Source organism: Coregonus lavaretus (genome assembly GCF_964263955.1).
Source record: "Coregonus lavaretus genome assembly, chromosome: 18".
Taxonomy (NCBI): Eukaryota; Metazoa; Chordata; class Actinopteri; order Salmoniformes; family Salmonidae; genus Coregonus; species Coregonus lavaretus.
The window spans coordinates 50,232,836-50,255,428 of NC_140005.1; the positions used below are offsets into that span (position 1 = coordinate 50,232,836).

At 42.6% G+C, this 22,593-nt stretch overlaps 1 protein-coding gene across 1 annotated transcript in view; it reads left to right on the forward strand.

The window, feature by feature from the left end:
- The window catches only part of LOC311145668 (phospholipase B1, membrane-associated-like), a gene marked incomplete at both ends in the record, with an annotated part of 147,455 nt that overhangs the window by 100,024 nt on the left and 24,838 nt on the right, over positions 1–22,593 (forward strand). The window lies entirely within an intron of this gene.

Consider the following 22,593-nt stretch of genomic DNA (forward strand, 5'->3'; position numbering starts at 1 on the left):
GTTCACACGTAATTACAAACAGAATAAATAAGAAGCAAGTCCATATACCATGGGGGGAGGGGAGGAGCTATGTACAGGGGATGGATAGCTCTGACAGTTCCAGCCGCTGGGATGAAGGTTTTTAGGTGTGGATTTGGTGCTCCAGGAATGGGTGGCTTGCATCATCCATTAGCTGTTTTGCTTTGTTCGTCATCAGCTTTCTGTAGTTCAGTCACAGACATTTGGGCACTGCCAATAATTTAGCTGGCTTGTCTGACCTCTCTCTCCAGCTTCTTATGGTCCTGGACACACATGTTGCCGAACACACGTGAGGCAGAATGAAAGGATGCTCTGGACTACACTGCTGTAGAACAGGGTCATCAGGGTAATTCAAATAGTTCAACTTTCTCATGAAATAGAGGCAGTGCTGGGTTTTCAAAAGGCTCAGTTTTTTGTCAATTTCTAAGATCTGCTTGTTGTCAATTTTAAACCTGAGATATTTGTATGTATTCACTCTCTGGATTTCTGAGTCCCATTTTTTTGTGGAGGGGATGCCTGCCATATCTCGTTGGAAATTGATCACCAAGTCTTGTGTTTTCTTGACATTTATCTCCAGATAGTTATCACTACACCAGGGGTGTATTCATTAGTCAGACACTGTTGCAAAAAAAATTGCACCGTAGCAAAATGTTTTGCAACAGAAACCGTTTACTTCAAACATAAAACATTTTTCAATGAAACCGAGAGTTTCTATTGGACAAATTCAGGTAGGTCCCTCCCAGTTTTGTTCCATTTGCTTCTGTTTGGTTGTAGTGCACCCCATTCACCCCTCATTCACTAAACCTCAACTAAATCTTATAATAAATAATATGGAAATTTAGTTACTTGAGGTGACTAAACTGCTTGTAGTAACCCTGGATTGTAAACTGTCATGGTCAAAACATGTTAATATAACAGTAGCTAAGATGGGGAGAAGTCTGTCCATGATAAAGCGCTATCCTGCCTTTTAAACAACACTATCAACAAGGCAGGTCCTACAGGCTCTAGTTTTGTCGCACCTGGACTACTGTTCAGTCATGTGGTCAGGTGCCACAAAGAGGGACCTCGAAAAATTACAATTGGCTCAGAACAGGGCAGCACGTCTAGCCCTTAAATGTACATGGAGAGCTAACATTAATAATATGCATGTAAATCTCTCATGGCTCAAAGTGGAGGACAGATTGACTTCATCACTACTTGTTTGTAAGAAGTGTTGACATGCTCGGACACCCATGCATAATCCGCAAGACATGCCACCAAAGGTCTCTTCACAATCCCTAAATCCAGAACAGACTATAGGAGACGCACAGTACTACATAGAGCCATGGCTACATGGAACTCTATTCCACATCAGGTAACTGATGCAAGCAGTAGAATCAGATTTTAAAAACAAACAGCGGGGACTATGAAGAGACAAACACAGGCACATACACACATCAATCAATCAAATGTATTTATAAAGCCCTTTTTACATCAGCAGATGTCACAAAGTGCTATACAGAAACCCAGCCTAAAACCCCAAACAGCAAGCAATGCAGATGTAGAAGCACGGTGGCTAGGAAAAACTCCCTAGAAAGGCAGAAACCTAGGAAGAAACCTAGAGAGGAACCAGGCTCTGAGGGGTGGCCAGGCCCCTTCTGGCTGTGCCGGGTGGAGATTATAACTGTACAGTGTCTTGCGAAAGTATACACCCCCCTTGGCATTTTTCCTATTTTGTTGCCTTACAACCTGGAATTAAAGTGGATTTTTGGGGGGTTTGTATCATTTGATTTACAACATGCCTACCACTTTGAAGATGCAAAATATTTTTTATTGTGAAACAAACAAGCAAGTCAATCCTTTGTAGAGCCACCTTTTGCAGCAATTACAGCTGCAAGTCTCTTGGGGTATGTCTCTATAAGCTTGGCACATCTAGCCACTGGGATTTTTGCCCATTCTTCACGGCAAAACTGCTCCAGCTCCTTCAAATTGGATGGGTTCCGCTGGTGTACAGCAATCTTTAAGTCATACCACAGATTCTCAATTGGATTGAGGTCTGGGCTTTGACTAGGCCATTCCAAGACATTTCAATGTTTCCCCTTAAACCACTCGAGTGTTGCTTTAGCAGTATGCTTAGGGTCATTGTCCTGCTGGATGGTGAACCTCCGTCCCAGTCTCAAATCTCTGGAAGACTGAAACAGGTTTCCCTCAAGAATTTCCCTGTATTTAGCACCATCCATAATTCCTTCAATTCTGACCAGTTTCCAAGTCCCTGCCGATGAAAAACATTCATGGTGTTCTCGGGGTGATGGGTTTGCGCCAGACATAGCGATTTCCTTGATTTACATTTTAGTAATTTAGCAGACGCTCTTATCCAGAGCAACTTACAGTTAGTGAGTGCATACATTCTTTTATTTTTTTCATACTGACCCCCGTGGGAAACAAACCCACAATCCTGGCATTGCAAACGCCATGCTCTACCAACTGAGCTACATCCCTGCCGGCCATTCTCTCCCCTACCCTGGACAATGCTGGGCCAATTGTGCACCGCCCCATGGGTCTCTCGGCCGGCTACAACAGAGCCTGGATTCGAACCAGGATCTCTAGTGGCACAGCTAGCACTGCAATGCAGTGCCTTAGACCACTGCGCCACTCGGGAGGTGTGACCAAAAAGCTCAATTTTAGTCTCATCTGACCAGAGGACCTTCTTCCATATGTTTGGGGAGTCTCCCACATGCCTTTTGGCGAACACCAAACGTGTTTGCTTATTTTTTCCTTTAAGCAATGGCTTTTTTCTGGCCATTCATCCGTAAAGCCCAGCTCTGTGGAGTTTATGGCTTAAAGTGGTCCTATGGACAGATACTCCAATCTGCAGAGCCTCTCTGATTAATGCCCTCCTTGCCTGGTCCGTGAATTTTGGTGGGCAGCCCTCTCTTGGCAGGTTTGTTGTGGAGCCATATTCTTTCCATTTTTTTATAATGGATTTAATAGTGCTCCGTGGGATGTTCAAAGTTTCTGATATTTTTTTATAACCCAACCCTGATCTGTACTTCTCCACAACTTTGTCCCTGACCTGTTTGGAGAGCTCCTTGGACTTCATGGTGCCGCTTGCTTGGTGGTGCCCCTTGCTTAGTGGTGTTGCAGACTCTGGGGCCTTTCAGAACAGGTGTGTATATATTCTGAGATCATGTGACAGATCATGTGACACTTAGATTGCACAAAGGTGGACTTTATTTAACTAATTATGTAACTTCTGAAGGTAATTGGTTGCACCACATCTTATTTAGGGGCTTCATAGCAAAGGGGGTGAATACATATGCACTCACCACTTTTCCGCTATTTATTTTATAGAATTTGTTGAAACAAGTTATTTTTTTCATTTCACTTCACCAATTTGGACTATTTTGTGTATGTCCATTACATGAAATCCAAATAAAAATCCATTTAAATTACAGGTTGTAATCCAACAAAATAGGAAAAACACCAAGGGGGATGAATACTTTTGCAAGGCACTGTACATTTTTTTCCAAGATGTTCAAACATTCATAGATGACTAGCAGGGTCAAATAATCATCACAGTGGTTGTAGAGGTTGCAACAGGTCAGTACATCAGGAGTAAATGTCACTTGGCTTTTCATAGCCGGGCATTTAGAGGTTGAAATAGCAGGTACGGTAGAGAGAGAGTTGAAAACAGCAGGTCTGGGACAAGGTAGCACGTCCGGTGAACAGGTCAGGGTTTCATAGCCGCAGGCAGAAGAGTGGAAACTGGAGCAGCAGCACGACCAGGTGGACTGGGGACAGCAAGGTGTCATCAGGCCAGGTAGTCCTGAGGCATGGTCCTAGGGCTCAGGTCCTCCGGGAGGGGAGGGAGAGAGAGAATTAGAGGGAGCATACTTAAATTCACACAGGACACCAGATAAGACAGGAGAATAACACCAGATATAACAGACTTAACCTTGCCCCCCGGCACATAGACTATTGAGGCATAGATACTGGAGGCTTAGACAGGGAGGGTCGGGAGATGATAAGACACGCACTCTACACACACGTACATATGGATTTTGTATTGTAGATATGTGATAGTAGAGTAGTGGCCTGGGGATCAAATCAAATCAAACTTTATTTGTCACATGCGCCGAATACAACAGGTGTAGACCTTACCGTGAAATGCTTCCTTACAAGCCCTTAATCAACAATGCAGTTCAAGAAAGAGTTAAGAAAATATTTACCAAAGAAACTAAAGTAAAAAATTATAAAAAGTAACACAATAAAATAACAATAACAAGGTTATATACAGGGGGTACTAGTACCGAGTCAATGTGCGGGGGTACAGGGTAGTCGAGGTAATTTGTACATGTAGGTAGGGGTAAAGTGACTATGCATAGATAATATACAGCGGGTATCAGCAGTGTAAAAACAAATGAGGGGGGGTCCTTAGCTTGGTGATGAGCTTTGTGGGCACTATGGTGTTGAACGCTGAGCTGTAGTCAATGAACATAATTCTCACATAGGTGTTCCTTTTGTCCTGGTGGGAAAGGGCAGTGTGGAGTGCGATTGAGATTGCGTCATCAGTGGATCTGTTGGGGCGATATGGGAATTGGAGTGGGTCTAGGGTATCCGGGATGATGCTGTTGATGTGAACCATGACCAGCCTTTCAAAGCACTTCATGGGTACTGACGTGAGTGCTACGGGGCGGTAATCATTTAGGGAGGTTACCTTCGCTTCCTTGGGCACAGGGTCTGCTTGAAACATGTAGGTATTACAGACTCGGTCAGGGAGAGGTTGAAAATGTCAGTGAAGACACTTGCCAGTTGATCCGTGCATGCTTTGAGTAATCCATCTGGCTCCGCGGCTTTGTGAATGTTGACCTGTTTAAAGGTCTTGTTCACATTGGCTACCGAGAGCGTTTTCACACAGTCGTCTGGAACAGCTGATGCTCTCATGCATGCTTCAGCGTTGCTTGCATCGAATCGAGCATAAAAGGCATTTCGCTCCCCCCACATATACACCCGCCCATACCCACATACTGTGCCTTCTATGTCCTCTGTTTGCTGTGTTTTTATCTCTACCATGTTTATTCCTACCTAATTTCGGGCTTTTGAGTACTTTTGTGTTCCAGCTCCTTATATTTGAAGATGTATTATTTCAATAATTGTTGTTTATTTTAATGCTGTCTTATCTATTTATAAATAATATAAATAGAAAGTTGAATACTAATTGAATACTGTTGCATTTTATTGGTTTCCTGTTTTTATTACAATCCCCACCATGGATAGTGTTGGGTGTTCCATTATTCGAGTCCTCTATGGGAACTTTATATTTTTTAGAATAGCCATGGAGTAGTCTTGGTGTCTCGGAACAGTTGGTTATCAATGTACAATTTATCGACTACGAGTGCTACACGTTTCCCTTTGAGTCTATTCACTATGAAGAGTGGGTACAGAACTTTGCTCCGTTCTACAATTTCCTTCAGGAACTAATCGTTCATGCCTGTTTTGTGCCAGCGAGTCTTTTGCCCTGGCTTTTAACAATTATTTTATCTTTAAAGAATGCAAATTTGACAACGATTAGATACTCATATCGCTTTCCTCTCTGTCTGAAAAGGTGTACACGTTCAAGTTGGATTTTGTCGACGGTATCGCCTGGGATTTGTAGCGCTTTAACCTCTTTAGGATCACATCCTTCTTCTTAATTTCTGCCTAAATGACATATCCAAACCTAACTGCCTGTAGCTCAGGACCTGAAGCAAGGATATGCAAATTATTGATACTATTTGAAAGGAAACACTTTGAAGTTTGTGGAAATTTAAAATTATTGTAGGATAACATAACATAATAGATCTGGTAAAAGATAAAACAAACAAAAAAAACGGTTTTCTATTTTTATTTTAGTTGCATCTTTGACATGAAAAATAAAAGCCATAGATTACGATAATTTAGATGTTGTCCACAAGAGGTCAACAGTGTGTGCAAAGTTTCAGACTGATACCTTCAAGAATGAGCGAGCTACATAACATTTAGTATGAAGTCACCCAGGTGTCCCTCATGAGTTTGCCCAAGTGGCCGAATTGGTAAATTGATACATTTTCAAGTACATACAGTGGGGGAAAAAAGTATTTAGTCAGCCACCAATTGTGCAAGTTCTCCCACTTAAAAAGATGAGAGAGGCCTGTAATTTTCATCATAGGTACACGTCAACTATGCCAGACAAATTGAGATTTTTTCTCTCCAGAAAATCACGTTGTAGGATTTTTTATGAATTTATTTGCAAATTATGGTGGAAAATAAGTATTTGGTCACCTACAAACAAGCAAGATTTCTGGCTCTCACAGATCTGTAACTTCTTCTTTAAGAGGCTCCTCTGTCCTCCACTCGTTACCTGTATTAATGGCACCTGTTTGAACTTGTTATCAGTATAAAAGACACCTGGCCACAACCACAAACAGTCACACTCCAAAATCCACTATGGCCAAGACCAAAGAGCTGTCAAAGGACACCAGAAACAAAATGGTAGACCTGCACCAGGCTGGGAAGACTGAATCTGCAATAGGTAAGCAGCTTGGTTTGAAGAAATCAACTCTGGGAGCAATTATTAGGAAATGGAAGACATACAAGACCACTGATAATCTCCCTCGATCTGGGGCTCCATGCAAGATCTCACCCCGTGGGGTCAAAATGATCACAAGAACGGTGAGCAAAAATCCCAGAACCACACGGGGGGACCTAGTGAATAACCTGCAGAGAGCTGGGACCAAAGTAACAAAGCCTACCATCAGTAACACACTACGCCGCCAGGGACTCAAATCCTGCAGTGCCAGACGTGTCCCCCTGCTTAAGCCAGTACATGTCCAGGCCCATCTGAAGTTTGCTAGAGTGCATTTGGATGATCCAGAAGAGGATTGGGAGAATGTCATATGGTCAGATGAAACCAAAATAGAACTTTTTGGTAAAAACTCAACTCGTCATGTTTGGAGGACAAAGAATGCTGAGTTGCATCCAAAGAACACCATACCTACTGTGAAGCATGGGGGTGGAAACATCATGCTTTGGGGCTGTTTTTCTGCAAAGGGACCAGGACGACTGATCCGTGTAAAGGAAAGACTGAATGGGGCCATGTATCGTGAGATTTTGAGTGAAAACCTCCTTCCATCAGCAAGGGCATTGAAGATGAAACGTGGCTGGGTCTTTCAGCATGACAATGATCCCGAACACACCGCCCGGGCAACTAAGGAGTGGCTTCGTAAGAAGCATTTCAAGGTCCTGGAGTGGCCTAGCCAGTCTCCAGATCTCAACCCCATAGAAAATCTTTGGAGGGAGTTGAAAGTCCGTGTTGCCCAGTGACAGCCCTAAAACATCACTGCTCTAGAGGAGATCTTCATGGAGGAATGGGCCAAAATACCAGCAACAGTGTGTGATAACCTTGTGAAGACTTACAGAAAACGTTTGACCTGTGTCAATGCCAACAAAGGGTATATAACAAAGTATTGAGAAACTTTTGTTATTGACCAAATACTTATTTTCCACCATAATTTGCAAATAAATTCATTAAAAATCCTACAATGTGATTTTCTGGATTTTTTTTCTCATTTTGTCTGTCATAGTTGACGTGTACCTATGATGAAAATTACAGGCCTCTCTCATCTTTTTAAGTGGGAGAACTTGCACAATTGGTGGCTGACTAAATACTTTTTTTCCCCACTGTAACTATAGAGAACATACAAAAATGCTATGGTAATAAAAAATACAAGTTTACACACTCCCAGGAATATCATACATGATGGATCATTAGCTTCCCTACATAAGACACTAACCTTCACACATCTAGATGGCCGGGCGGGGTGGGTGTGGAGCCAGAGACAGCAGTAGGGGTCCGACTGAATGAACCAGTTTCTAATGGAGGACTTGAATGTGGTCTCTTTAGTGTTGGCTCCCAGAGGTCATTTGAGTCAGAGTCTCTAGCACTATAGAATATATTTTTTTAAATCAGTAAGAACTCAAGTTTACTATTACTTATTTTATTGAACCTGTATTTTAGCAGTTGGTGAGCCTTGCATCAATACTTTTACGGATGAGTCCTGCATCAATACATCAAATAAACAACATATACAGTTTTTATATACATATATTATATAGAGTTTGGGCAACACAATCACTATGATGAAATGTGTTTACCAATAGTAAATAGGGCACAGACCTACAATGTATTTATACAGAGCTAAGATGTATTAGCATAGCCATTGTGTATTTTATGTTGACTGAGTCTCTAGCACTATAGAATATTTTTTAAATGCAGTAAGAACTCAAATGTACTATTACTTATTTTATTGAACCTTTTTTTTAGTAGGGGGTGAGCCCTGCATCAATTATTTTAGCAGGGGGGTGAGCCCTAGCCAATGTGTATTTTATGTTGACTATCACATGCTGTGCCTGTGGTTTTCGAGTGCCCTATTTACCATTAGTAAACATATTTCATTATAGTGACCACTGACAAAGACATGATCAGTCTATCATTTTAATGGCAGGTTTATTTGAACAGTGAGAGACAGAATAACAACAAAAAAATCCAGAAAAACGCATGTCAAAAATGTTATAAATTGATTTGCATTTTAATGAGGGAAATAAGTATTTGACCCTTTTGCAAAACATGACTTAGTACTTGGTGGCAAAACCCTTGTTGGCAATCACAGAGGTCAGACGTTTCTTGTAGTTGGCCACCAGGTTTGCACACATCTCAGGAGGGATTTTGTTCCACTCCTCTGCAGATCTTCTCCAAGTCATTAAGGTTTCGAGGCTGACGTTTGGCAACTCGAACCTTCAGCTCCCTCCACAGATGTTCTATGGGATTAAGGTCTGGAGACTGGCTAGGCCACTCCAGGACCTTAATGTGCTTCTTCTTGAGCCACTCCTTTGTTGCCTTGGCTGTGTGTTTTGGGTCATTGTCATGCTGGATACCCATTCACGACCCATTTTCAATGCCCTGGCTGAGGGAAGGAGGTTCTCATCCAAGATTTGACGGTACATGGCCCCGTCCATCGTCCCTTTGATGAGGTGAAGTTGTCCTGTCCCCTTAGCAGAAAAACACCCCCAAAGCATAATGTTTCCACTTCCATGTTTGACGGTGGGGATGGTGTTCTTGGTGTCATAGGCAGCATTCCTCCTCCTCCAAACACGGCGAGTTGAGTTGATGCCAAAGAGCTCCATTTTGGTCTGATCTGACCACAACACTTTCACCCAGTTCTCCTCTGAATCATTCAGATGTTCATTGGCAAACTTCTGACGGGTATGTATATATGCTTTCTTGAGCAGGGGGACCTTGCGGGCGCTTCAGGATTTCAGTCCTTCACGGCGTAGTGTGTTACCAATTATTTTCTTGGTGACTATGGTCCCAGCTTCCTTGAGATCATTGACAAGATCCTCCCGTGTAGTTCTGGGCTGATTCCTCACCGTTCTCATGATCATTGCAACTCCACGAGGTGAGATCTTGCATGGAGCCCCAGGCCGAGGGAGATCGACAGGTCTTTTATGTTTCTTCCATTTGCGTATAATCGCACCAACTGTTGTCACCTTCTCACCAAGCTGCTTGGCGATGGTCTTGTAGCCCATTCCAGCCTTGTGTAGGTCTACAATGTTGTCCCTGACATTCTTGGAGAGCTCTTTGGTCTTGGCCATGGTGGAGAGTTTGGAATCTGATTGATTCATTGTTTTTGTGGACAGTTGTCTTTTATACAGGTAACAAGCTGAGATTTGGAGCACTCCTTTGAAGAGTGTGCTCCTAATCTCAGCTCGTTACCTGTATAAAAGACACCTGGGAGCCAGAAATCTTTCTGATTGAGAGGGGGTCAAATACTTATTTCCCTCATTAAAATGCAAATCAATTTATAACATTTTTGACATGCGTTTTTCTGGATTTTTTTGTTGTTATTCTGTCTCTCACTGTTCAAATAAACCTACCATTAAAATTATAGATTGATCATTTATTTGTCAGTGGGCAAACTTACAAATTCAGCAGGGGATCAAATACTTTTTTCCCTCAATGTATACATATAGCAATCAAAGAAAAATATCTCAGATGAATAATATGCAACCATTTAAACAATGGCATTAGCATGAGAAGAAATAAAGTGTTTTACTTACCAGTCTAAAGTTACGTCTTTCCCATCCAAAAGAAATCAGTGTGCGTCTACAGTGTAATCACTGAGTCCTCATCAACTTCTATGTCACATTCCCGATCGATTTCTGCAATAATCTCATCCAAATCTGTATACTTTGTCTTCGATTTAAGATTTTCCTGCTTTATTAGCCATGTTCTACTTCCTAAAATAGCAAAAAACTTAGTAAAAGTAATCGAGCGTGCGTGCGTAATATGTGTCCCTCTTTGTTCTCTCGATTTTATCTGCCCGATGTAGGTTGCACAATGGCAAAATGGCTTTTATGTCACGTTCGTCGGATACAGAGGACCAAGGCGCAGCGTGGAAGGTGAACATATTTATAAATAATGATTACACGAACAAAACAACAAATCGATACGTGACGTCCAAAGGTGCAAAACACAAACCTACACAGGAACAAGATCCCACAAACACTGTGGGAAAACTGGCTGCTTAAGTATGGTTCCCAATCAGAGACAACAAGCAACAGCTGATACACGTTGCCTCTGATTGAGAACCACACTGGCCAACATAGAACTACAAAACTAGAACGAAAAACAAATGAAAACTCACACCCTGGCTCAACATACTAGAGTCCCCAGAGCCAGGGCGTGACAGTACCCCCCCCCCCCCCCCCCCCAAAGGCGCGGACTCCGGCCGCGCCAACCAAACACCACAGGGGAGGGACCGGGTGGGCACTCCGCCTTGGCGGCGGATCCGGCTCCGGGCATGATTCCCACTCCCTCTCCAACCCCCCAAAGTACCCCTGGTCCGGTCTGACCCTGCTGGCCGGAGCTGGACTGAACACCGGTGGAGCGGATTGCTCTAGCTCCGACGTGGAGCAGCTGACCGGTGCCGAACCAGGCACCGGTGGAACAGGCACGGGCTGTGCCGGACTGACGACGCACACCACTGGCTTGGTGTGGGGAGCAGGAACAGGCCGAACCGGGCTGACGATGCGCACCATAGGCTTGGTGCGTGGAGCAGGAACAGGCCGAACCGGGCTGACGATGCGCACCATAGGCTTGGTGCGTGGAGCAGGAACAGGCCGGGCCGGGCTGACGATGTGCACCATAGGCTTGGTGCGTGGAGCAGGAACAGGCCGGGCCGGGCTGACGACGCGCACCACAGGCTCGATGCGAGGAACAGGAACAGGCCGGACCGTACTGGGGACACACACCACTGGCCCTACGCAGGGATCAGGAACGGGCCGGACTGGACTGGTAACACACCCCAGTACCTCTCGCCGTGCCTCTACACTTTCCCTCTCCTCTGTGACCAGTGGCCCCCTTAACCTGGCGGCCTCCTCTGCAAACCCGCTGGACCGCTCTATCGCGGCCTCCTGCTGCCCCGTCATCCACGGCGTGAGCTCCCCCCCCTAAAACATTTCTGGGGGCCTCTCCTCCCCGTGGGCCAGGCCCAGTCGAGGTTGATGTCCTTTAGCGATACCTCTGGTGCTGGCTCCAGGACACGCTGCTTGGTCCAGTGTTGGTGGGATCTTCTGTCACGTTCGTCGGATACAGAGGACCAAGGCGCAGCGTGGAAGGTGAACATATTTATAAATAATGATTACACGAACAAAACAACAAATCGATACGTGACGTCCAAAGGTGCAAAACACAAACCTACACAGGAACAAGATCCCACAAACACTGTGGGAAAACTGGCTGCTTAAGTATGGTTCCCAATTAGAGACAACAAGCAACAGCTGATACACGTTGCCTCTGATTGAGAACCACACTGGCCAACATAGAACTACAAAACTAGAACGAAAAACAAATGAAAACTCACACCCTGGCTCAACATACTAGAGTCCCCAGAGCCAGGGCGTGACATTTTACTCACACAAAGGACCATCACATACTCCTGTAAAGCCAATCTCATTGGCTATCTAGCTAGCTATGTTTCAAAATGGTAGGTGGTCATTGGACCAAGATACAGTCAATCAAGTGAACACCGCCTGTCTCATTGGTGCGTAATTATGTCAATCCTTGGTGGGCTAATATACCTTTTGATTAGCCAATGGGTTATGCAGAATTATGAAACAAGTTCTGTCGCCTTCTAGAGTATCTGAGGATTGCAGAAAAACCCAACCTGACTGGGTGAAACAAGGTGTAGCGTTTATATTACGTTGAAATGTTTTGTTGCAAGTTCAACTAGTCGGAATTCAGGCGAAACGCTGTATAAAACATGGACCATGTTAGGATATAAAAATGGATTTTATCAAACAAAACAACACTACTTTTTATCTCTGTTACCCTCAGGATGACAAATCAGAGCAAGATTACTGAATGTAAGTACATTATTTACTTTCAGAGATGAATGTATCAAACCAGTTGCCTTGATAAGTGTTTTGTTGTTGTGCACTATCTTCAAACAATAGCATGGTATTTTTTCGCTGTAATACCTACTGTAAATTGGACACTGCAGTTAGATTAACAATAAATATATGTCCATGAAAATTTGCTTTTGTTTACAATGACATTGTAGTCACATTATCCATATTGAACAACAACTGTCCCGGTTTCGGGACACCCATCCAGTAGAGGTTAACCAGGGTATTTTTCACCACCCTCTCTGGATCTTCACCCTAGATTGCTTTGTTAGTTTGTAGCCCAAACTGTTTGGACACTACAGCTGTACTGACTTCAAATGAGTCCTGTGGCCCAAACCGCCGTTTTTGTGAGAATACAGATTTTCAGGATGTCTCCTGGTCTGACAAACAGCGCTGTAGCTCTGCCACCTTCCACCGCAGATGTGGAAGGACGACATATGCGGATGCTGTGGATTGAGACACAGCCCATATCTCTAGCTTAAACAGACGGATTTTGTGGGAGATTATTTTATTATGTTTGTCGTGATGTGACTTTAACATTAATCTCAAGACTGTTATCATTAATGAACTAACTATGTTTAATTGTTACCCAATTTAAATTAATCATGTAACAATTAACTCATTAGGATCTGGGGCACCACGAGAGTGGTTCTTCAAAGAGTTACCATCTCCCAAATTAAACTCTAAAAGGTCTTTACCTATCACATCTATAAACAGTCAACTTATTAATCATAGCCTCGTACCATATCATCACTCTGAACGTCGTAACCTCCTTACATCTCCAAAAACCCAAACCTTACTTTTGATTCAGTACTACACAAATTAGTTTAATTATTTATTTACTAGCTAATTAAATGGGAACACAGGATAAACATACACACTCTGCACCAGTTATTGACTGGAGAAAACAGGTCCCTAGCGGAATGACAACAACATGGCTGCTTGTTAACAAGAAGAGATGGAGAGGGAGAGAGAGAGAAGGACAGAGATAATACTTCGATACATTCAGAAACTACACTCACCTACAGGACCTATATACTTTGCACACGAACCGCTGCCCTCTTTGAGTAAGAAATCCTGAATGTATTTACTTGAAATGTCTGGTTCACCGTGTATCTCTCGGTGGACAGGACCGCCCTGGAAAGGGAGTTGGGCCTTCTACTGTTGTTCTCCTCTGTAGTTGTCCGGTATCCGGTGATGAGAGTAGTGTAACACGATCAGAGTAACAGAGGATGGTCCTACTTAAATTCGCTTTCGAAGATACTTTACTTAGGACAGCTAATCAGCCGTACCAATGATTGTCCGGGAGGTGAGTTTTCCTTCTCCACCTCGTGTTGCAATTCAGAGTTCCAACCACTTTAAACGTGTAGCTCCCGCTTCACGCTTTTCTGGTCTAAATTTGAATTTCTTTACCAATCCTTTTATGCACTCTGGTTGAAAGGGGTGGTTCCGTCAGGCCGACACGCTCTCTGACCTCACTCGGGGCGTGGCTACTTACTGTGCAAAGTTTTGTGTAAAACCATTATCTCTTATGGCTCCTTAAATCACATCCCTATCTTAACAAAAATACTTTCATAATTTTTCAGATTTCATGCACAACGCATCGGATGGAACCTTTGTACATGTAGTGGGTATACTTAATAAGTTACAGTATTTCCTTTATAACATTTTTAATGACATCACAAAATAACCAACCAAACAACATTCGTTTTCTATAGATCGCCTCTGACATTCCCCACGTTCTCTGTTAGGAATATTGTTCCAGTATTCGCTTTTGAATTTGTTAATGTTTCAGCGGGGAAAGGCCTCTAGAGACAAAGACCATTCCTTTGTGAATTTGGAGAGGGAGACCCTGGATCTCCTCTCCTTTGACTTACAACAGGGCGTGAGGTGTCAAACCCCCACAGTTCCCTCCTCCCCCTCTCTGTGGGTGAGAGGGGGACTGGTTGAAGTTATTCATTGCAAACCTGATCTGACCTATTTGGATCCTCACAGGACAATCATGACATGTTATTAGATTATTAGATTGACGCTCGGGAATCGACTCTAGGGGGTCCAGTGAAAATCTAAATTTTCAGCTCATACCCAAATCATTTGGTTGACTTGTCCTTTACTTGTAGTTGTGGCCAAAGCATAAATTAGAGAAAAGCCACTCAGTAAAACCCCATCTCAAACATGTTTTTGAAACAAACTGTTTCAAAAAGTGCTTCAAATTTGCTTGGAGAATGACATCATTCTTCTTGGCCGAGACAGGCCGTACGTGATTGATCCAGCAACTTATTCATTTTTTTCCCAATTTCTCTGGTGGTGAGAAAGACTAGGTTAGACATGGGCACATGAGTCTGCACAAGCTGGGGAAGCGGGATGAGTCACAAGATAGCGGGTATGCCCTAATGGTTGTTGGACTTGGAGATGGAGTCAGGGGAACCGATTGAGTTCAGTAAGAAGGCGGGCAGGAAAAAAAGGAAGAAAGTGGAACATGCTTTATTAAAAGTAAATATGGAGTGCTGCAGAAGGAAATTGAACATTAATTAATTGCACTCTGGAGTGCTCTGGAGCAGGTTTTGATCAAGGATCTCTCTGTACTTTGCTCTGTTCATCTTTCCCCACAGCATGATGCTGACATTATCATGCTTCACTGTAGGGATGGTATTGGCAAGGTGATGAGCGGTGCCTGGTTTCCTCTAGACATTACACTTGGCATTCAGGCCAAAGAGTTCAATCTTGGTTTCATCAGACCAGAGAATCTTGCTTCTCATGTTCTGAGAGTCCTTTAGGTGCCTTTTGGCAAACTCCAAGCGGGCTGTCATGTGCCTTTTACTGAGGAGTGGCTTCCATCTGGCCACACTACCATAAAGGCCTGATTGGTGGAGTGCTGCAGAGATGGTGGTCCTTCTGGAAGGTTCTCCCATCTCCACAGAGGAACTCTGGCACTCTATCAGAGTGACCATCGGGTTCTTGGTCACCTCCCTGACCAAGGCTCTTCACCCCCAATTGCTCAGTTTGGCCGGGCGGCCAGCTCTAGGAAGAGTCTTGGTGGTCCCAAACGTCTTCCATTGAAGAATGATAGAGGCCACTGTGTTCATGGGGACCTTCAATGCTACAGAAATGTGTTGGTACCCTTCCCCAGATCTGTGCCTCGACACAATCCTTTCTCGCAGGTTTACGGACAATTCCATTGACCTCATGGCTTGGTTTTTGCTCTGACATGCACTGTCAACTGTGGGACCTTATATAGACAGGTGTGTACCTTTCCAAATCATGTCCAATCAATTGAATTTACCACAGGTGGACTTAGGGCTGTGGCGGTCACGAAATGTAGTCAGCCGGTGATTGTCAAGCAAATAACTGTCGGTCTCACGTTAATTTACCGTTTAATTAACATAAACACATTTAGCATCTCCTGGCTTCCACACATAGCCTACAAGCCATTTTAAAAAGTCTAAAAATCCATGTAATATAGCCTATATCTTCACAATAAATCCATTATTTACTGTAGAAAGGTCTAAAGAAGCATGATATGAAGGAAATGTAGTCTTTTTCAGAAGAAAATAATAGTCCTTATGTTAGGTCCTGATGTGGCAATGCCAAATGGCTGTGGGCTACACTAGTTAATTTAGCAGACAAGATTTGCTTAGAATTCCATGGCATTATTTTATATTATTTTGTAGTATGAAGAATACAATTGAACAAACCTGAATAAAATATAAATATTTTCTCCAAACAATTTGAAGGAGTGCGCACATGCGGCTATTATGTGTTGAGCGGTTAACAAATAAATGGGTACTCCTATATGCTTAATTTAGAGTTAATAATGTAACTTTAGTTATTCGATAAACGTTGGGCTATATGTTTTTATTTTTAATACATTGTAAGGCTGCATGATGAGACTCTAATGATGATTTGAAAAAAGTTGCTTGAAAGGTTTGAGCTCTGCTTAGTTTTTTTTGCGCAGGCTGTACACACTCCAATAGTCTCTCATTCACAATTTGACAAGCACTTGATAATGCCTCCAATTTCACAGCAGCATCCCCTTTGTGGCCGTAATGCACCCTAAAAAAATCCATGCCTTTTGCGGCCCTGAGTGCTGCATTGTGCCTTTTCTCCCTGAGTGTGCTGCGCAATCCGAAGCAACTCTCACTCACATGGCTCTCAGTCATGTGATCGGGTCTTTCTCATAGGCTACAAGTGTAGACAGACACATCGGGGACGCAACTGCGTGCGCCTTATCCAATTCCGATGTGCATATTGAAGATATTGGAAGAACAGTCCACATGTACTTTTCGTCAGCCAACAAGATGAGTAGGCCTAACGAACAGCAAAAGCATTAGCCTATGTCAATCTACTATCCCCCATAGTACAAAAGTCAACCTATTCTGTGCGATAAATAAATATTCCAAACGTAGTCTGGGACAGTTGTGGGATGCGATAGATCCCAAATTAATACAACCACTAGCATCAAAAAACATTTTGTATGCAATGTGGCTGACGCAACAGATCAGAACGTTTAGCTTAAAATGTTGATAAACTATTAGGCTATTTCTTCACATTATAAGCGCAGCAATGCGCACATGGTAGTAGGCTATAAGCGCGAATGTTCCATTAGCGGAAAACACCATTATTAAAAAATACTTTATATAATATATATGTGACAATTGTTTTGATTTAGAATGGTCCATTATCACGCACCTGTATCGAAACATGTAATCTATGCACTTAAATGGCGAATGGATGACGCTTTTCCCCATGGTTTATTTTCATGCCAGCCAGGTAGGCTATACTCCTGTTGTAAATATAAGCAATGTGCTTAATATTAGGAAAGTTGAGAAATAAATATAGTAGGGCTAGCCTATAGAAAGCTGATGGGACCCTCCTCTTATTATTAGCGGCCTCCCAAAATTGCATAGCCTATAGAAATGTTGCGCAACATGAGCTCATGGGCTCTCATAAAGTGTTTGATTTGATTTTCGAATACACTTGCATTGATGTCAGAGTGATTAGAGGGACAATAGAGTACTGAGTACCAGGCAGTTAGCAAGTTTGGTAGGCTACTAATGACCAGCAGCAGTATCAGAGCTTGGAGAAGCCTACTTACCGTGACTAAATGGTCATGTGGAATTGGACTGCCTTCGTGACTTGTGACCGTCGGTGTGGCGGTAATACGGTCACCACAACAGCCCTAGGTGGACTCCAATCAAGTTGTAGAAACATCTCAAGGATGATCAATGGAAACAGGATGCACCTGAGCTCAATTTTGAGTCTCATAGCAAAGGGTCAGAATACTTATGTAAATAAGGTATCTTATTTTTAACACATTTGCAAAAATGTCTAAAAAACTGTTTTCGCTTTGTCATTATGGGGTATTGTGTGATTGATGAGGGAAAAAATGTACGGCTGTATCGTAACAAAATGTGTAAAAAGTCAAGGGGTCTGAATACTTTCCAAATGCTTATATAGTGCCAAACATAAGGGGTTAAATAAATGTAAAAAATTAATAACTAATACATACTGATCTTTCGTATATCTCTCAGATATAGGACAGACACCTCAGATCAAACTTCCTTTAGATTTTTTTGGGGACTATCTGTTGTTCCATGTAGTGAATCTGTTATTCAATGCGTGTGCATGGGCAAATAGCAGTAAGGCCAAAAATATTTTTTCATCACTTTTTTTCAGCACTATTTTCTGATACTTCAACGGGTCTTAAAATTCAAAATCAATAGCAAAATGATCCTTGGTATGACCTTCTTAAAATAATTCCATATAGCTTAGTAGTGATGTTTTTGCAAATAATATCAGCGACCACTGCCCTATTGCTTGCATTAGAGATACCAAATTTAATAACTCTGACCCTCGTATAATTGTGAAGATATATTTTTGGAAAATTCTCGCCCCAGGCGTTCCTTCATGATACATATTATTCAGAGCTTTTTTCTACTAGCTGCATACCAGACCCTATTTTGGCACTTGAATTTTTTTCAACAATTTTACTTCTCTGGCTGATAAACATACACCTTTCCAGCGACACAAAGTCAAAAAAACTAACTAACCCATGGTACTCTCCTGTACTCTCAGACCTCCTCTTGATAAGAAATCAAGCCTTGGCCAAGGCTAGACAAAATGGCTCGTTAGCTGATTGGCAGCTATTTAGGCAATTGAGAAATAGGTGCAGTGCCTCGGTTAAACTGGGCAAATCGCCCCTCATTGCTGGCTCAATATCACACATTTTTTATTTAACTTCAGTATCAGGAAATATTCCAAAAGTGTAGAAAGCAGCTTTTGTGCTACCACTCCATAAGGGCGGGGATAGTATTGATCTTGATAATTATCGACCCATTTCCAGACCCATTTCCAATACTAGTCATTGGTCAACAAACAGCTACGTTATTTTCTATCTGTAAATTGTATTCTTAATGTTAATCAATCCAGATTCAGACCTAAATATAGTACCACTATGGCTACCATGAAAATGGTATTGCAAATGCCTTGAGATGATAGAAAGAATTGTGCTGCCATGTTTGTAGACTTGCCAAAGGCTTTTTATACTGTAGACCATGTTATTCTGTTGAATAAGCTTTCCTCGATAGGCTTGGGTACTGATGCTTGTGATGGTTTCATAATTATCTAAACGACAAAACTCAGGCCATCAAGGTAGATGGGGTCAAATCTGAGTTCCTTGAGTTACATAAATGAGTACCCCAAGGTTCAATACTCGGCCCACTACTGTTTACAATCTATATAAATAAACAAAACATAAAGTCAAAAATACAAACATATTTTATAAACAGTGTGTGCTAATGTAGTAAGTTATGGAGGTAAGGCAATAAATAGGCCATAGTGCAAAATAGTTACAATTTCGTATTAACACTGGAATGATAGATGTGCAAAAGATGATGTGCAAATAGAGATACTGGGGCGCAAATTAGCAAAATAAATAACAATATGGGGATGAGGTAGTTGGGTGGGCTAATTTCAGAATGGCTGTGTACAGGTGCAGTGATCGGTAAGCTGCTCTGACAACTGACGCTCAAAGTTAGTGAGGGAGATAAGAGTCTCCAGCTTCAGAGATTTTTGCAGTTCGTTCCAGTCATTGGCAGCAGAGAACCGGAAGTTACGGCGGCCAAAGGAGGTGTTGGCTTTGGGGATGACCAGTGAGATATACCTGCTGGAGCGCAGACTACGGGTGGGTGTTGCTATGGTGACCAGTGAGCTAAGGTAAGACAGGGATTTGCCAAGCAGTGATTTATAGATGACCTGGAGCCAGTGGGTTTGGCAACGAATATGTAGTGAGGGCCTGCCAACAAGAGCGTACAGGTCACAATGGTGGGTAGTATATGGGGCTTTGGTGACAAAACGGATGGCACTGTGATAGACTACATCCAATTTGCTGAGTAGTGTGTTGGAGGCTATTTTGTAAATGACATCGCCAAAGTCAAGGATCGGTAGTATAGTCAGTTTTACGAGGGCATGTTTGGCAGCATGAGTGAAGGAGGCTTTGTTGCGAAATAGGAAGCCGATTCTAGATCTAACTTTTGATTGGAGATGCTTAATGTGAGTCTGGAAGGAGAGTTTACAGTCTACCCAGATAGGTAGTTGTCCACATACTCTAGGTCAGACCCGCCGAGAGTAGTGATTCTAGTCGGGTGGGCGGGTGCAAGCAGCGTTCGGTTGAAGAGCATGCATTTAGTTTTACTAGTGTTTAAGAGCAGTTGGAGGCTACGGAAGGAGTGTTGTATTGCGTTGAAGCTCGTTTGGAGGTTTGTTAACACAGTGTCCAATGAAGGGCCAGATGTATACAAAATGGTGTCGTCCGCATAGAGGTGGATCCGAGCTTCACCAGCAGCAAGACGAACATCATTGATATACACAGAGAATAGAGTCGGCCCGAGAATTGAACCCTGTGGCACCCCCATAGAGATGGCCAGAGGTCCAGACAACAGGCCCTCCGATTTGACACATTGAACTCTATCTGAGAAGTAGTTGGTGAACCAGGTGAGGGATATTATCTATATGCATGCAGCAGCATCTACACATAAACCACTAGATGCTGTTTTTTACATTGTGCTTTCTTGTGTTTATCTACAAAGCACTCATGCAGAAAAGTCCTATGTATCTATTATCATTAATTCAATTTAGACTTACAAATGACCAAACCCGGTCTCAGGCTTGGGTAACACTGCTTTTAGTTTTTTTGTGCCCTTTATGTAGAACAACTTACAGAGCTCTCTGAAATTAGATGTTCTGGTCCCCCTTGGTCAGTTCAGAGTAATGACCGGAGACCTCTATGTTGATAAATGTGTCTGTTTTTCTGAATATAATTTGTAATTTTCTATATTGTATGTGTTTGTTGTATTTATGCAGGGCTCATATGTAAAAGAGACCCTAGTCTCAGTATAACTTCCCTTTCAAAATGAAGGTTAAATAAAAGTGTGCAGGAGGAAAAAGTTGTGTGTGTAAACTGTAGGGATACCCATGGTGCTGGAGATCAGAGGTGTCCGGTGAGAGAAATGCAGGTTGAGGTTGCCAGGATCAGAGCAGTGCAGAAGGTGTCGTATGCTCAGGCAGTGGAGAGAGTAGTAGAGGAAGATGGTTCCAGGGTGAGGGATCCTAAAATAATGCCTGTGAGAAGGCCGAAGTCAATAGAGAATGATTGGAATAACTTGCTTCAGTAAGTGTAACGCAGGAATGGAATGTACTGTAAATCACAAAGGATAGATGTGGTGGCAGATGCAGAGAAGTACTTGGGTGTACGAGATTTTACTGCAGAAGAGTTACAAGGTGTTTTGAATGATAGTGTCCCTTCCTCCCAGGCTACTGGCTTGGTATAGGATCACATAGGGCCAAAGTAGTGGAATACTAGTGATGAGGTTTTAATGGGTGTAGGGTTAGTTGGTAGGGGAATTTTTTCACAAAGTGTAATGAATTCCTATTACAGAATAGTAGGCTGATACACAGTCAATACAGTATGTGGCGGCATGCACCTATAACATTTGTTTGCGGACCGCCATAATACCAAAGAAAAAGAAGTGCACACAAGCTAGCTAGCAAGCCAAGCGATCCACAACTCGTGTTAGCAAAAAGGACAAAGCCTATACAACAGGGATCATCAACTAGATTCAGACGCGAGCCAATTTCTTCTTGAGCGGATGGTCGGGGGGCTGGAACATAATAAAACAAATTAGATTAGATTGCAAATTGACTTCAAGAAGCCTAAACATATATAATTTTGACTAAAACATAATCATTTCAAACCTTGATTACGTTTGGGGACATTGCCCTGCGTAGGGTGGCGTCTTTCGGATGGAACGTTAAAATGGGTGTCCTGACTCTCTGTGATCATTCAAAATCCCATGGCACTTATTGTAAGAGTAGGGATGTTCACCCCGGTGTCATGGCTAAATTCCCAACCTGGCCACATTCCATCATGGCCACCTAATCATCCCCCTCATTCCTAATTGGCATATATCACTCCTTACCTCTCCACCTGATAGCTGAGCGTTCTGGCACAAAGATTACCGCCGTGCAATTATAAGTGATACATTCACAGCAGACCGTAAAGACCTTGTAGAGGCAGCTAAGAAATAAAGCATATTTTTCTTATAGACCCTTTTCCAGTACACGAGACACTGATGTCACGAACTGATGTGCGCGACTCTTGGCGGCAGTAAGAAAGCCGTCGCCATCTGCACCCATTCAATTTAGCCTAGATTTAAGTTTTTATTACATTCTAAACAAAATAACGTTTTTGGGTTCTCATACACTTACAATGATGTTTTGATTCTTGCTTGAACAGTCGCTAAGATTATATTTGGTTGTGATCTTAGCAAAATAACTATTTTGGATGTAGCAGTTGTTAGCTGGAATGCTAACTCTCATTGATACAGGCTGTAGCAAATGCTAGCCAAAGAGCCATTTTACTGGCTGAAGTGTTTTTAAGGTATAATGCAGTTGATTTGTGATGATGACACAAACATTATATTAAGCAGGAAATTCATACAAGCCTTAAAATCCAATTATAATCCAAAAGTAGTGTGAAATGCACTCATAAGCAACATGTAAATAGAGCCTTTTTTTGCTACCGTTTTACAAGAACTCCCCCTTGTTCTGCCGTGC